The sequence below is a fragment of the Lissotriton helveticus genome, chromosome 1_1 (assembly GCF_964261635.1).
Source record: "Lissotriton helveticus chromosome 1_1, aLisHel1.1, whole genome shotgun sequence".
Lineage (NCBI taxonomy): Eukaryota > Metazoa > Chordata > Amphibia > Caudata > Salamandridae > Lissotriton > Lissotriton helveticus.
In genome coordinates, this window is record NC_136057.1 from 473,607,817 (window position 1) to 473,625,755 (window position 17,939).

The 17,939-nt window shown below is 49.6% G+C and overlaps 1 protein-coding gene across 1 annotated transcript in view; it reads left to right on the plus strand.

Moving 5' to 3' along the window:
• The window catches only part of LOC144811986 (cathepsin E-B-like), a 461,737-nt gene that overhangs the window by 20,151 nt on the left and 423,647 nt on the right, over window positions 1–17,939 (plus strand). The window lies entirely within an intron of this gene.

Genomic DNA, 17,939 nt, shown 5'->3' on the forward strand with positions numbered 1-17,939 from the left:
GTGTGTTCCCCCTCCTTATTCCCTTTCCGTGCCCATTTTCCCACTCCCCATGCACCCCGTCTATTAATTAGAAAAACATTTAAAAAAAGACCAATAACTGCTGCCCAAGCCATTCGTTTAGCTTTAGGGTCCTAAAATAGTCGGAAATGTCACACATGCAGGAGTGCACTTGTGCTCTTCATGACTGGCACAAGTGAACTATTGACATATTTCACGTGCAGGGAAAACATCAATCTATGATCCGTTGGCCTCACAGAAGGAACACAGGCACTCTGCCCCCTTTGCTGTTAATGCGGGTTCATTGCTCCAGCCCACATCAAAGGAGGCCAGGCTGCGGTAGACTATTGCAAGCCGACTCAGCACACGAACGCTGTGGTGAAGGTGGAAGGACGCCATTGCTTTAAAGATGGCTACTTCGCTGATGTCTGACTTTACTTTCTGCTTTATGCAAACGTGCCATTATGCATTGAGCATTTTTGTATTGCCATTGTGCAAGCGCATACAAATGTATTTTATTTTATATTTTTTTTATTCATCACACACCCTCACATCCCCTCACCCTCACAAACCCTCACCCTCACCCACCGTCACACCCTCACCCACTCTCACACCCCCTCACCCTCACACCCTCACTCACCCCCTCATCCTCACCCCCCCTCACAACCCTCTCGCCCTCACTCAGCCTCACACCCTCACCCTCACAGACTCTCACCCTCACACCCCCTCACTCTCACACCCCCTCACTCACCCTCACACACTCACACACCCACTCACCCTCACCCTCACACCCCCTCACCCTCACACCCCCTCACCCTCACACCACTCAGTGCTACAACACATATGTGTGTGTAGGTGCAAATGCAATGTTCTTGGATTTTCGTCACAATAAAATACACTGAACATAATCTTCACAAACTTTATTTACAAACGTTTAAGCTATTGCTATTATAAATTACAATAACTTTTATTTAAGTATTAATTATTTACAAAATTAAAAGCCATTGTTATTTGTAATATCAATACATCTAAGTCACGTAAATACAACACACATTGCATTACAAATGCTATAGGTGTCACATTTGCAAAAGTTAAAACTATTGACATTGTAACTGACAAAGCTATTAATTTTGCTATTTTCAAAACCAACACATAAATTAAAAAAGTGTCATTTACAATACCAATCGCTCAAACTTTCCTAATGCGAAAAGTTAAAAGTATGGGCATTGTAAATCACAAAACAAAAAAATAAAATGTCATTTAGAAAACAAATAGCTCAAACTTTCCTACTGCGAGACCTATTGGCAACGCCAGTGCTTGTTTCTCAGTGGTGGTAATCTGAAAGCACTGTGCCATGCACAATAACTGTTCGGGATCTCTCCCCTCCTTCAGCTCTTCCCAGGTCCCACCCTGCTCCCTACAAATATGCAGGCCTCACACACACAAGCTATTTTACCTCGGACGCTCAGTCGGCCTCTCTGTGATTTCTGCTCCTGGATTCTGCCTCCCACAAACTGCGCGCCAGTCTAAACGAGCGGAAGCTGTCATGATTGAAACTGAAAGTATTTGCCTAACCTGGCCTGGAAAGCGAGTTACTGTCATATCAGATGCCAGGATAGAGTTGGAGACAAACCGGCCTCCTCTATCCTGCCATCTCATAGGAGATCGGGATGAAGAGTGACAAACCCTACCGAAGCCTCATTAGCAGACATGCTGCACTGCCCGAGGCAAGTACTTCATGTCTGCTATGTACTGTGAATGTGCGAGGTGGGCTGAAGAAGCCTCCGCCTGACACATGCGCAGTTGGAAACAGACAGCGGAGCCCCCTTTGGTGCTGGCATGATGTTGCACTTTATTTTGAAAACTGACAATCGTTTTCCTGCAAAGTGTAACATCATGACAGCAAGCATTAGGAGATGTGACAGGCCTGGGCCATTTGTTAGCGGGCCGCAGTCCCTACGCCCCCTATGGGCGAACCGCCACTGATGATTAGTAATCAGAAAACATAATGGTTAATTTATTACATGTACTTTGGAGAGGATTTAATCTGAGCAAGTTTCTTTATATATGAAACCTTGCTCCATCATAGATGTGGGTCCCTTGCTCTCTTTGCCACTGGATTCAAGCTAGCCTGGCTGATGAAGGGCGTTACCCAGAAACCGGTCCCAGGATGCTCGTTTCCGGTCCAGTGAAGACATGGCTTGGCAGTTCGGGCTGGGCTGTTCCCATGAGGCACAGGGTGAAGACTTATTTGCATATAGCTGTGTCTGAACTGGGGTGGCAAGTGAGCTAAGAATGATGATGGATTCTCTCCAGATCTGTGACTGGGGATGTGTCTAAAAAGTTTCAGCACTCTGTCCATCATCTCTTTGTGTTTGCAGGGCAGAGGCACAGCACAGCAGTGGAGTTACCATGGGAGAGAGCAGGTCCCTGGCAGAGGTACATTACTCCACTGATGAACCTTCCTTTTTGTGCTGCTGAATCAGTGGATTTGGTTACCGAGTTGAAACAATTCCCAGTCCCACTAATACTTACAAAAATATTGGGACTATCAATACGTAATTTGGGGATTTCACCCCTCCCTTCTGCGATCAACATACTTAAAATACAACAAAAACAAAGTTGTGCTGTGCGCTGCTTTCCATTATTTTGTATCAAAGGACATTCCATGGGTGGTGCTTAATTTGAGCAGGTGCTTGCAGGTGCTCAGCACCGGCACTTCTTTCACAGGGTTGGGGCTACGATTTCTGGTCATGCAGGTGGTGGTCTCAAAAGTAATTGCCCAACTAAAAATAAAAAGAACCACATACCTTGCATGGTAACATTCTGCTATGTTTTTATAGGTAGACATACATCTGTTCAGGCAGGCATGATTGTGTATCATCACTTTAGCGATGATGTCGTCACGCCTGTCATGAATCCAAGAAGTCCTCATTAACGAATGGCTTGCATTCTATTCCCTGAGTCTGCTGCACCCTGCCACTGCAGAGCCTAAGCCTCCCATTGGATAATTGTTGTGGGAGCCTGCAGCCCTGCATTGATACTATCCTCAACGTGCTTGATGTGGCTGTGGCCCACCGCAACATTTGTGCGCTATGAAGTCATGCAGTTTCTGTGCGCTGCCTCCAAAGCATGCTAATTGCTGAGTGTGCTTGAGCCCAGTAGATGCAACAGCCATACCCTCACAGGTATTGCAGCATTGTGGCTGGGACAGTGCTTGTGCTGTAGCAGGCAGGGTCACAGCAAGCTGAGCAGTGGATGTCTATGCTGCCGTCATAACTGGCGGTACAAAAGGGGGTGGTGATGGACGGAGCATCTGAACCAATCAAACACTCGCACCCGGTCAAAAGATCTGGGTTTAATCCATCACCGTTCTTTAGCCCACTCTGCCACCCCAGTTCAGACATGGATATATGCAAATCAGTCTGACCCTGTGCCTCATGGGACCAGTCCAGCCCGAACTGCCAAGCCATGCCTTCCCTGGACTGGAAACAAGCTTCCGAGGACCGGTTTCTGGCATTACAGCCGTCTTCAGCCCGGCTTGCTTGAATCCAGTGGCAAAGTGAGCAAGGGACTCGCGTCTGAGCATACCCTGCCACACTTATGGCGGCCAAAAGCGGTACAAAAGGGGGTGGTGATGGACGGAGCATCTGAACCAATCAAACACTCACACCCAGTCAAAAGATCTGGGTTTAATCCATCACCGTTCTTTAGTCCACTCTGCCACCCCAGTTCAGACATGGCTATATGCAAATCAGTCTGACCCTGTGCCTCATGGGAACAGTCCAGCCCGAACTACCAAGCCATGCCTTCCCTGGACCGGAAACAAGCTTCCGAGGACCGGTTTCTGGCATTACAGCCGTCTTCAGCCCGGCTTGCTTGAATCCAGTGGCAAAGTGAGCAAGGGACTCACGTCTGAGCATACCCTGACACACTTATGGCGGCCAAAAGCGGTACAAAAGGGGGTGGTGATGGACGGAGCATCTGAACCAATCAAACACTCACATCCAGTTAGAAGATCTGGGTTTAATCCATCACCGTTCTTTAGCCCACTCTGCCACCCCAGTTCAGACATGGCTATATGCAAATCAGTCTGACCCTGTGCCTCATGGGAACAGTCCAGCCCGAACTACCAAGCCATGCCTTCCCTGGACCGGAAACAAGCTTCCGAGGACCTGTTTCTGGCATTACAGCCGTCTTCAGCCCGGCTTGCTTGAATCCAGTGGCAAAGTGAGCAAGGGACTCACGTCTGAGCATACCCTGCCACACTTATGGCGGCCAAAAGCGGTACAAAAGAGGGTGGTGATGGACGGAGCATCTGAACCAATCAAACACTCCCACCCAGTCAAAAGATCTGTGTTTAATCCATCACCGTTCTTTAGCCCACTCTGCCACCCCAGTTCAGACATTGCTATATGCAAATCAGTCTGACCCTGTTCCTCATGGGAACAGTCCAGCCCGAACTGCCAAGCCATGCCTTCCCTGGACCGGAAACAAGCTTCCGAGGACCGGTTTCTGGCATTACAGCCGTCTTCAGCCCGGCTTGGTTGAATCCAGTGGCAAAGTGAGCAAGGGACTCACGTCTGAGCATTCCCTGCTACACTTATGGCGGCCAAAAACACGGTACAAAAGGGGGTGGGGATGGACGGAGCATCTGAACCAATCAAACACTCACACCCAGTCAAAAGATCTGGGTTTAATCCATCACCGTTCTTTAGCCCACTCTGCCACCCCAGTTCAGACATGGCTATATGCAAATCAGTCTGACCCTGTGCCTCATGGGAACAGTCCAGCCCGAACTGCCAAGCCATGCCTTCCCTGGACCGGAAACAAGCTTCCTAGGACCGGTTTCTGGCATTACAGCCGTCTTCAGCCCGGCTTGCTTGAATCCAGTGGCAACGTGAGCAAGGGACTCACGTCTGAGCATACCCTGCCACACTTATGGCGGCCAAAAGCGGTACAAAACGGGGTGGTGATGGACGGAGCATCTGAACCAATCAAACACTCACACCCAGTCAAAAGATCTGGGTTTAATCCATCACCGTTCTTTAGCCCACTCTGCCACCCCAGTTCAGACATGGCTATATGCAAATCAGTCTGACCCCGTCATAACTGGGCCAAACTAATTACAGGCAGCACTAGCAGTGACATGACCTGCTGTGCTCAAGCAGCCTCCTGACCTGCAACAAACCCAGTCAGACCGCACTGATTACTATGTTCAAAAATAGCATTTTCATTTGGTGTACATTTTGTTTGTGCACTCATCTGTTGGTGTAGGTAAATAAGTAAAACACATGTCTTAGGGGACAGTCAGCAGAGCATGGTTACAGGATAGAGACTGAGGCAGTGCGGGTGTTGAAAGTTGGGCACACCTGAGGTAGAAGTGGGCTCTAGCCTCCTTGGCAGCATTTTCAGCCCTGGCACTTCCTTTTTTACAAATTAAGCACAGTCCTAGGTGACTAGTCATGAGTTATGATGCAAATCCATTTGTACAGACAGTAGTAGACAGATATTTGCGCCAAAATCTTATGTATCTTTGAGGCAGGCATAATGAGGAGAACGGTTTTAAATTTCTCCTAGTTTTTCCAACTTTGTATAGGCGCTGCATTGTGCAGCCTACACACAAAGTAAGACAAGTCTTAAAGCATAGGTTTTGTACTGGAGGCAACCACTTCCATTACAAAATCAACGCTTCAGAGAATGCAAACATCCTTGCACTATGGCTCACATGTGTGTGTGTTGGTGCATGGCTGCCAAAAGCACCCCAGCGATGGGGGTGAGAAAAAATGCATATCTCATTATCACATTTTTTCTCTCTCCATTCAACACAAGGCAGCGCAGCAACTGTGGTATAGTGTTGCCTTGCATCTCACTCACTACCTGTCACTTGACTCTCACTCACATACACTAGTTCTAGGACACCCCTGCGCCGCACGGCCACCAGCTGCTGCGTGTGCCCACCCTGCCTGACTGCCTCGCTGCCGCCACGTGACCACGCCCCCTGCCTCGCGCGGCGTGGTCCGTGCTCGCCTGACCGGCCCCTGTTGTCTTTGCCGTTTTTGCAGTTTGTTTTGTCGTTCTGTATTGCCTGTTTTTTCCCCAGTATTGTATTTTCCTTCTTGTGTTGCCTGTTGCTTATCTGCCCTTCGTCCCCCCTCCCCGCTTCCCGCCACCGCCGCTAACCCCGCCCCTTTTTGCATTCTGTACCCTCCCCGCTCCCGCCTCCCAGCTGCTCCGCCCCCCCGCGCACTTGGCCATATATGGCGACCGTGCGACGCAGGTGAGTGTGACCTAGTTCTAGGACACCCCCGCGCCGCACGGCCACCAGCTGCTGCTTGTGCCCACCCTGCCTGACTGCCTCGCTGCCGCCACGTGACCACGCCCCCTGCCTCGCGCGGCGTGGTCCGTGCTCGCCTGACCGGCCCCTGTTGTCTTTGCCGTTTTTGCAGTTTGTTTTGTCGTTCTGTATTGCCTGTTTTTTCCCCAGTATTGTATTTTCCTTCTTGTGTTGCCTGTTGCTTATCTGCCCTTCGTCCCCCCTCCCCGCTTCCCGCCACCGCCGCTAACCCCGCCCCTTTTTGCATTCTGTACCCTCCCCGCTCCCGCCTCCCAGCTGCTCCGCCCCCCCGCGCACTTCGCCATATATGGCGACCGTGCGAACGCGCAGCGTTGACGCGCAGCGGGCGCGCCGATTGTGCGCCGAAGGCGCGCCAAAGGTAAGCCCGTCTGCGCCCGTCCGCGCCTGGACCGCGCCCAGTGCCAGGACCCCTGGCCCCCACCGACAGAAGCCGACCCGACGAACCTACAACGCCGCCGAACTCCTCGCACTCAACACCGGCGGCATCCCGGGATGTCACCGAGCCACCCCGAAGCACACCCACGGACCCTTCAGCTGCCACGCCTGCAAGTTCACCTGCATCCGGACCTACCCCGCACCAGCACCCGCCAAGCCGAACACCAGCAGCAACCACCTCAAGTGCATCCTGCTCAACACCCGCTCCGTCCACAGACACGCCATCGAACTCTGGAACCTCCTCGACACCACAGCCCCTGACGTCGCCTTCCTCACGGAGACCTGGATGAACGCCTCCTCAGCGCCCGACATCGCCATCGCCATCCCAGAGGGCTACAAGATCACCCGGAGGGACCGCACCGCCAACCAGATGGGAGGAGGCATCGCCATCATCCACAGAGACACCATCCGCATCACGACCAACACCGACGACACCCTAACCACCGCCGAACACCTGCACTTCCAGATCCACACGGACCCCAGAACCACCCTCAGAGGCACCCTGATCTACCGACCCCCGGGACCACGCACACGATTCAGCGAGGACATCGCCGACTTCATCAGCCCGCATGCCCTCCCCTCCGCCGACTTCATCCTCCTGGGGGACCTCAACTTCCACCTGGAAAACAACAACGACCGCAACACCATCACCCTGCTCGACAACCTCGCCAACCTCGGACTCAAGCAGCTGGTGTCCACCCCCACCCACCTCGCCGGACACACACTCGACGCCATCTTCTCATCCAGCAAAGACATCGCCTTCAGCCACGCAACAGGACTCCACTGGACGGAGCACAGCTGCGTCCACTTCACCTTCAAAAGAACGACGATCCACCACCACCCGCAACAGGTTGCCCGAAGAAGCTGGAACAAGATCACAGCAGACCAGCTCACCGCCTCCCTGAGCCAGCACCCTCCTGCCGGCTCAGCGAACCCCAGCCAGGCCGCCGACAACCTCACGAAGTGGATCAGCAACTGCGCGGACGAACTCGCCCCTCTGAGGACCCCGCCCAGCAGACCCGGCAGCAGAAAAACCCCATGGTTCACCGACGAACTCAAGAGCTCCAAGAAGAACTGCCGAGCCCTCGAGAAAGTGTGGAGAAGGGAACCAACAATGGACAACATGACCACCCTCAAGCTCGCCACCCGGAAACACCACCAACTGATCCGCGCCACCAAGAAAAATGCATACAAGGACCGGCTGGACAACAACGCACACAACTGCAAGGAACTCTTCAACATCGTAAAAGAGCTCTCCAACCCCAATGCCGGAAACAACGACATCACCCCGTCGCAAGACCTCTGCAACTCCCTCGCCTCCTTCTTCCACAACAAGATCGCGGACATACACAACAGCTTCAGCATCCAACCGACGCACGCCACAACCACAGCAACGCCACCCACCACCACCCTCCGCGCCTGGACTCCGATCAGCACCGAAGACACCATCCGCACAATGAACTCCGTCCACTCCGGATCTCCGACCGACCTCTGCCCTCACCACGTCTTCAACAAGGCCGACGTGGTCATCGCACCCCACCTGCGGGACATTATCAACACCTCCTTCGACACCGCCACCTTCCCGGAGAGCTGGAAGCACGCAGAACTCAGCGATCTACTCAAGAAACCTACAGCGGACCCCACCGAACTCAAGAATTACCGTCCCATCTCGCTCCTCCCTTTCCCGGCCAAAGTCATCGAAAAGACCGTCAACAAACAGCTGGCCGCCTTCCTCGAGACGAATGGATCCCTCGACCCCTCACAGTCTGGCTTCCGAGCCAACCACAGCACCGAGACCGCCCTCATCGCTGCCACCGATGACATCCGAACCCTGATGGACAACGGAGAAACAGCGGGCCTCATCCTCCTGGACCTCTCCGCGGCATTCGACACTGTCTGCCACCGCACCCTAGTGAAGCGCCTCTGCAACATCGGAATCCAGGAGAAGGCACTGGAATGGATCACCTCCTTCCTCGACGGAAGAACACAGAGAGTCCGCCTAACACCGTACAAGTCAGAGGCCACCGAAGTCATCTGCGGCGTCCCCCAAGGATCCTCGTTGAGTCCCACCCTCTTCAACGTCTACATGAGCCCCCTCGCGGCCATCGCACGCCAACACAACCTCAACATAATCTCCTACGCCGATGACACCCAGCTGATCCTCTCCCTGACCAACGACCCCGCCGCCGCCAGAACCAACCTGCACGAAGGGATGAGAGATGTAGCCGAGTGGATGACGACCAGCCGCCTGAAACTGAACTCAGACAAGACGGAGGTCCTCATCCTGGGCTCCTCGCCCTCCGCCTGGGACGACTCCTGGTGGCCCCCCGCCCTGGGCACCGCACCCAAACCAACGGACCACGCACGCAACCTGGGCTTCATCCTGGACTCCTCCCTCTCCATGACCAGACAAGTCAACGCCGTCTCCTCATCATGCTTCAACATCCTACGCATGCTACGGAAGATCTTCTGGTGGATCCCCACCGAGACCAGGAAGACTGTCACCCAGGCCCTCGTCACCAGCCGACTGGACTACGGCAACGCCCTCTACGCCGGAACCACCGCCAAGCTCCAGAAGAGACTCCAGCGGATCCAGAACGCCTCAGCCAGACTCATCCTCGACATCCCACGAAACAGCCACATCTCCGGACATCTGAGAGACCTGCACTGGCTCCCCGTCAAGAAAAGAATCACCTTCCATCTCCTCACCCACGCACACAAAGCCCTACACGACCAAGGCCCGAGCTACCTCAACAACCGAATCAACTTCTACGCTCCCAAGCGCCACCTCAGATCAACCAGCCACGCCCTCGCCGCCGTCCCACGCATCCGAAGAGCGACAACAGGAGGAAGGTCCTTCTCCTACCTGGCCGCCAAGACCTGGAACTCCCTCCCGACCGACCTGCGCCTGACCCAAGACCACCTCTCCTTCAGGAAGAAACTCAAGACCTGGCTGTTCGAGCAGTAACGGCACCCCCCCTCCTAGCGCCTTGAGACCCTACGGGTGAGTAGTGCGCTCTATAAATGTCTTGATTGATTGATTGATTACACATACTGCCACACTTGCTCATGATCAAAACGTTATTTGAAAACTGGTTGGATCATTTTTCCTGGGTGGATAATTGTGCCTCAATATTTACATCAGACATAGAAGATGTACCTTTTGTATTACCCTCAGCCCCTATTGTCTTTACCTTAGAGGAGTTAAGGAAAACATTGGACAAAAGCTCAGTGGGTAGGGCTTCATGCCCTATGATGACCCTGTGGACACCTTTAAGCATCTCCCTGCCCTTTGGGCACCCTTGCAAACTAAGGTCCTATAAGCAGCCGGAGTTGGATCTATACCTTCACACTGGTCAGAATCAATTATTATTTCAATCTTTAAGAAGGGTTTCAGTTGGAACACTGGGCTGAAAACTATGGGACCGATTCATAGAACTAACTTAAGATAAAATTCTAAACTTACTACCATTTTGGTATTCACAGAAGGCACTTACTCATTTTGGTATTCACAGAAGGCACTTACTCATTTCGGTATTCACAGAAGTTAGTAGTCCTAACTTTAGGACTCCTAAATGCCTTCTGTGAATACCGAAAGTCTTAAAATTAGGATTTTTCTCAATTTAGTAGTAGTAAAGTTAGGACTCCTAACTTTAGGACTCCTAAATGCCTTCTGTGAATACCGAAACTCTTAAAATTAGGATTTTTCTCTATTTAGTAGTAGTAAAGTTAGGACTCCTAACTTTCGGACTCCTAAATGCCTTCTGTGAATAAAGAAAGTCTTACAATTAGGATTTTTCTCAGTTTAGTAGTAGTAAAGTTGAGAAAAATCCTATTTTTAAGACTTTTGATATTCACAAAAGGCATTTAGGAGTCCGAAAGTTAGGTATCCTAACTTTACTACTACTAAACTGAGAAAAATCCTAATTTTAAGACTTTCAGTATTCACAGAAGGCATTTAGGAGTCCAAAGTTAGGAGTCCTAACTTTACTACTACTACATTGTGAAAAATACAAATTTTAAGACTTTCGGTATTCACAGAAGTCATTTAGGAGTCTTAAAGTTAGGACTCCTAACTTCTATGAATACCGAAATGAGTAAGTGTCTTCTGTGAATACCAAAATGAGTAAGTGCCATCTGTGAATACCAAAATGGTAGTAAGTTTAGGATTTTTTCTTAAGTTAGTTCTGTGAATCGGGCCCATTTGCCCCAGATGCCAGGACCCAGAGGCAACGTTCACGCACGAGGGGCCCGATTCACAGAATGAACTTAAGACTCAATCCTAAACTTACTACTATTTTGGTATTCACAGAATGCACTTACTACTTTTGGCATTCACAGAATGAACTTACTACTTTTGGTATTCACAGAAGTTAGGATTTTGTCTTAAGTCTGTCTTAAGTCTGTCTTAAGTCTGTCTTAAGTTTGTCTTAAGACAAACTTAAGACAAAATCCTAACTTCTGTGAATACCAAAAGCAGTAAGTTCATTCTGTGAATGTCAAAAGTAGTAAGTGCAATCTGTGAATACCAAAATAGTAGTAAGTTTAGGATTGAGTCTTAAGTTCATTCTGTGAATCGGGCCCAACATCAGCAGAAGTTGGATACATTCGGGCCAGCCTATGCTGCGTTAAATAATTGTGATGTAAATAGTTAAATTGGGTATATTTCAGCCTAGTGTTTGTCAATATACTTTTAGGGTGATGGGTACATTGCACCCATTGTTTGTCGATGATAGTGGTTGACAGTTCAGTGTCCCAATATGCGCGCAGTGTTGTCAGCAAGGGTACGCCTTCCAGTCTGATTGAATTATATTTTGCTGCTATTGCATGTCTGTCCCGCCCGTGCGTCAACAATGTTTGTATGAGGTGTGACATGGAAGGTTCAGTGCGGTCATTATCCCATCCTAGATACTTTCTTCTTAACCCTCTTTTTTGATTGGTTCCATTTTGTCTTTCCACTGCTGATAACATGGATATGTTTTTCTGCTTTTCTACTTATAGTGTTCATTTAACATTCCACATGAGTGGATGCCCTGCTTCTTCCTTAGGCCCTGTGTGAATGTGTGCTCTTTCCTCACTCTCACGATCTTTCCCAGATCATCTCTCCACTGCCCCATGCTACCTATCTTTAACACTGCTGCCTCTCGGGTGGGATGGTGTATCCAAAAATGACTGACTATGTATTTTTGTGAAAAAGGCCACTTCAATGAAACAGGAGCTCAAACTTCAGTATCAAACCTTGGCTCTAAGCCTTAAATACTAAAACAATCTGGCCTCACTAAACATCTTAGTAACTATCCAAATCCCCTTCCCCCTCGTCTAAGCAAACCATTCCCAATGAAACCAACCAAATTCCAATCACAATTCTACTCACTCTATTTCCTTGTGCACTGTTGCCATCTCATTCAATCCAAAACTACCCCCTGCGCCCTCATCCCCCCAAAACTTTGACTGGGTCTCAACATGACGAACGTTTCTATGCAATAACTTTTAAAGTTGTGTACCAAACCACACCAAAAAAACACTGACTTTTCCTACCCGCCACCTCCGCTATTGGGCTTACATCCCCAAAGGCAAATGTAATATTTCTGCTAAGACATTCCGGAACTACATCAAAAAGAGTGCAATGCTGCAAATGGACAGATGTACCCCATCTGGATAAAATAATTCCACCATCTTGTATTTTACATCATAATGTACCAAAAATAACACACCTTCAATTTTGCACAACTTTTCCAACTCCCTGTTACCTTTCCTCCAGGTTCTGTTGATCGTTCAAGGTTTTGTAGCCCCCTGCTGAATTCTTCTTGGCATCAAATCTGTCAAAACGACAATTGTCCAGCCCAAGACCTCTTTATATTTATTAAATCAAGTTTCATGCTCTTCACTAGCACAAAAAAGTTTTATTTCACTAAATCATTGCCTCCTAGGTGAACTATTATAACTTTGGGGCAGGGGCAGTCCTCCACCAGTGCATTTTGTTTAGGTATCAGTTCATGCCCCCTCAAGACACCTTATGCCACCTAATGCTCCCTTTGCCAAACCATTTGAATTGCACCAGCATATCAGTCAGTCTCAAACGACGATCTCCTCTCCTGGTATCATCATTCCTCATTGTCCACACCTCAATATGCCCTCTGCCAGGGCCCACAATGTAACCTAGGAGAAATGAATCATGTTAATGCACTTCATGAAAAACCCAACCCAATTATAAATAGCGCTGATAACAACTGGATCGCCACCAGCCTACATGCTTGATGTGCGCCGCAGTCCAACCTCTGCGCTTTGCCTTCGTTGCCAACCTGATCCTAAATGAGTGAGTGCCGAAATCCCATGCCCCATTCCAGGCGCGCAACACCCATTGGGCTCACGGGGCTTCAGCCCCCCCCGTCGTGCCTGTCAGCCCGGGCTGACACAGCTTCGCGGGCTGGCGAGCATGTAATTGCAGCCGCACCCGAGTACTTAACAGGTCTTTAAAAGACCATTTAGTTGTAAATGAGGCTTTTGTTGTGTGGTCACCCCTTCTCACAGCAACTTTGTCCGTGGTTGGAAGAATTAGCCCCCCCCCGAAATATTTTCAGCCCCCCCCCCGAAATTTGGCTCTAGTTGCCCGCCTGCCCCATTCCCCAGAACCACCAGAGCTCTCTGCAAAACCACCAAGACCTGCGGTGCCGAGAAACGCATTCCAATCTTATGGTGAAAAACCTCACCTTTTCCCCACCCTGCCTTCTCAATGTCATCCACCATTCCTGAGGGTAGACCTTGCATCAGGATAAGCTCTTATAATCAATGACTGGTCACTTTTGATTTTGGAATCCACACTTGCACTGCTCCAACTAGAGTTCTGACATCCTGCCAACAAATACCCCTTTGAACCTTAGTGCAGACCACCTCCATAACCCTGAATGCACCAAAAAGCAACCAAACCATAATCACCAAGAAACACGGGGTTTCCCAGTAATCCCTGCACATGCACGGAAACATGCCAATCACCTGCTTCAAACTGTCCAGTGTAATAGGTGCCGCACTCGGACCCCAGTGCCCCTCCTACTAGAACAACCTTCCAGACTACGCTTCCCTATTTCCCCTGCCGACGGTTCATAACCCAACAACAGTTTCCTGAAGAAAGCCACACCAGCCAACTTACCAGCTATTGTAACAGCTGACAAACCTTTTTCAATCGGAGACATAATGAAATGACCCACTTCCAAGCTTGTAGCTACAACGTGTTGCCCCTAACTGCACAGACACATCCCATGCAAACCCATACACCTTACGAGTAGACTCCTACAATGAACCGAGGATAAGCTGCATCACACGCTCTCTCTCCCACAACCTACAATTGATCCGGCATTGCTGTCTTCTTCTCGTCGACCCATTGTGCAAGCCTAGGGAACCTGGTCCCCTGAAAACAAGGAACACCATCTGCAATCTCAGCAATAAGTCATGCTTTGTAAGTGTCATTGGTGTGCAAACACTCCAACACAAAAACACATCACAATTGCCAAACCTTGGGATCCCACGCAGATTAACGATTAACAATGCTCTGTACAGACATATTGTCCCAGTGAAAAAGAACCCTCTTGTTTGCAAATTTTACCCAAAGAGGCAAACTGCAATCACCAATGAAAATAATTCCAAGAAGGCATTATCCCCCCCCCTCTCTTTCATGACTCTGCCCATTCCTGGCAACACACCACCGGCTCTGTCAAAAGTGCCAAAACTATGGCCGTTTGAAAACAGCCTGTGTTGTGGAGGGGTGTGCCAGTCAGGGCCTAGACCAGTTTCATGCCAAAAGTCATCCCTGGTCTTACAGCCCTGCAGGCAAAATTCAGAAGGCCACGCAGGACATGGATGTCCTCCACCTTAATTTTTTGCTTTGTCCATCATTTTGTCCAACATCTGAATACTATGCCGCTTTTTCTCCTCGGGCAATCTAATTTCCATTCTGACAGAATCCAGTTCGATGCCAAAAAATGTAATTACCCGCACTTGCTCTACTGTCTTTTCTGGCACCAAAGGAACTCCCAAATCTACGATCAAATCCTGAACCAGACCCAAGCTCTTCTGGGATTCCTTGGACTGCAGTGCTCCCACCATGAAATAATTGTCAAGATAATGGGTCATGACCTATTTCTCAGCTCTGTGTGGAGAAATCGTCAGTAAAAATGAAGTGAATGCTTCAAACAATGAGCATGATGCACAACAACATATAGATAAAGCCTTGTCCTCAAAAACTCTTGACCCCAAACTGTATGTTAAACAAGTTGTAATCCTCAGGGTGAACTGGCAATAACCAGAAAGCTGACTTCACACAGCATTTTCCCATTACCGAGTCTCACTAGCCAAACCACTGCATCCACTGATGCACTCTACTACACTCCTTTGGAAAAAAATCGTTCACTGACAAACCCTCTGGCTGGGACCAATGATGAATCAAATGAAACTCACCAGGATCCTTTTTGGGGCCTACCCCAATTGGGGACACTCTCAAATTATCCAGAGGCTAATTGTGAAAAGGCCCTTTCATCTTCCCCTCCTGTACCTCCTTCAACAGCTTGCTCCATACCAGTTACTCATGCCCCTCCACCGACTGTTAGTTGTCTGCCCATTGCTGTATCCTGGGACTACCATAACATAAAAGAAAACCAAACAGGAAACCAGGTAAAAACAATTCCTTTCTTTGAGCCGATCCCAGGAAACCAAGCCAATAGCCCAACCTCTCTACATTAACTAGCGTACTTGTTTTTTCCCCTTGGGATTCTGACCACCTCTGCCCCAACCAGGATACCAGACAGGACCTCTGGCTGGCATTTGCTCCCTGCTGCCTGAACGCCCCCCCTTGGGGACCGCACTGGGTAATGCTTCCCATTGTACTTGGAGCATTGATGGTGATATTTACAGTAGTCCCGCAAACATTGTCCCCTTTTCTGGGACCAGCACATGCCCCCACTCCCCACCTGCATCCAGCCTGCAGCACCCACCCCCACTCTCAAAAGGACTTGTAAATGACCGGCCAGCCACTAGCTGTGCAAATCGATGGGGCTTGCCGCTCAGACGACATAGTCTGTAAAAACAACGAATTAACCAGTTGCCCCCAAACACCATCCTCCTGCTCTGCGAGGTGAGCCCTGAATTTCTCATCGAACCGCACCCAGGCCCAACTTCAAAAAGTGATCTGCGCCTTCCGTACTACGTCTAAATAATTAAATAATGCCACACACCTTTACGGATATTTCTTACAGTAGACGCTTACATAGATCAGAAAAGCCACAATCCAGTTCTCTATGTTAACTGGGACACTGGATTTTTTTAATATATATATTTTTATTGGTTTTCAAATAACAGCTGGCAATTATTACAGCATTGCAATTATCCAATCTATGATCCTGCCGTCCCTCTTGTCCTTACTCCCGGTACCAGCACCACAATGATTCAAAAACGACAGTGATATCTACCACCAAATTACAGACATCCCTATCCTAGTGGTGTGTAGTCCTTCTGCCCAGCCATGATTCCAGTTCCCACTAGCAGTCAAGAACCAACACTGCTACAATAATTGAATTATAGCTTATACAATCTCAAACCAATCTTCCCCCTACTACCTCCACAAGCCTCCAATACTACTGCCCCATACCACTGGTGTGCCTTAACTATTTGCAGTGTAGAAATATAGGAACATCTGATCCCTCTGTTATGGTTAACTCAGTAATAGCAGTACAGTACAGGCTAACTTACTACTATTGGGGTCCAATAGTCATCCCACAGGGCACGTCCAGTGTTACTCTACTACTCCTGTGGAGCCTGGCGAACCCGTTGGGACTGCCAGGGCCGAGTCATTCTCTGACTCCACCTCAGGCTCCTGTAGTGCAACGACCAGTGCTTCCCATGCCCTCGCTGCCACCAGTGCTTTTTCATTGTTAGTCCGCATGGCCTGTTGAAACCTGAATGTACCTTCGCTCAGCGCCCATTTGAGGAAGTCTGCCCTCCACCTCCCCATACTGGGCCCTCGTGCTGATTTCCAGTGTGCAGTGATCTCTCTCTTAGCTAATAACAGGCCTACATCTATAAACTTGCTTGTCACCTTTGTTTTAGAGGTTTGCGGAAAACAGTGCAGTAAACAAGTGCCCTGAACAGGTTCCACATTACAGTCTGTGATTCCCCAAAGCAGATCAGTCATTTCCTCTCAATATGTTCCCAGTTGTGGACACCCCCACATCATATGTTGAAAATCTGCACCTTCCAGACAGCAACGCGGGCACTGGGCAGTGTCCGTTTTTAAATATTGATTCATCTTAGTAGGTGTTAAATATGCCCTATGCAGGATATAAAATTGTACCATTTGAAATCTGGCATTTCTAGTGCTTTTCCAAGCTCTCCTAACTAACTGGGCCCATGTCTTCTCTGGGATCTCCTTGCCTATGTCTTCTTCCCACTTCCCCTGCATCTCCCTCAACAGCTCCAGCCCCTCAGTCAGCCTGTGCCTATAAAGGCACGTAATGGCCTTGAAGGTTCCCGCGGCCATCACCACACACTGGCACGCCATTGATGTCTGTGGTTCCAACAATCCCGCCTTCCAGTAACATTGCATTGCCGAGACTAGGGCTGAATGCAGTAAATAATCTCCCCAAGGGAGGCCATATCTATCCTGAAGGGCCTGAAACAGAAACAGGGCTCCATCTTCATAAAGATCTCCCAGCACCTGCTCACTTAGCACCTCCCATTCAGCCAATTCCGTCCAGTCCCCGCCATGTGGGAGGGCGGTACACATACCCAGCGGAATCTCCGGGGCATACGGACGGGCGAACCCAGCTCTGCGCTGGCTCTGGTTCCAGCACAATCTCAGTGTCCGCTCTTCGCTAGTAAGCAGCTCGAGGCGCAGCCGCTGCTGAAGCACTATAAAGGAGAAAATATGGCGCGGAATCCACCATCCCTAAGGAACGTCCGGGCCCCAAACTCATGGGCTACCGCTTGAGTGAGCCACTGTAACTGAGCTGGTAAATAGTACAACTCAAAGTCCGGCACTGCCATACCCCCGTCAGCTCTCGGGTGCATCATTGTTGTCAGTGCAACCCGTCGTCAGCCAGTCCCTCATAAAAATCCCCCACCCATGGAACGAAGCTGTATGAAAGTGGAACCCGGCACCCAG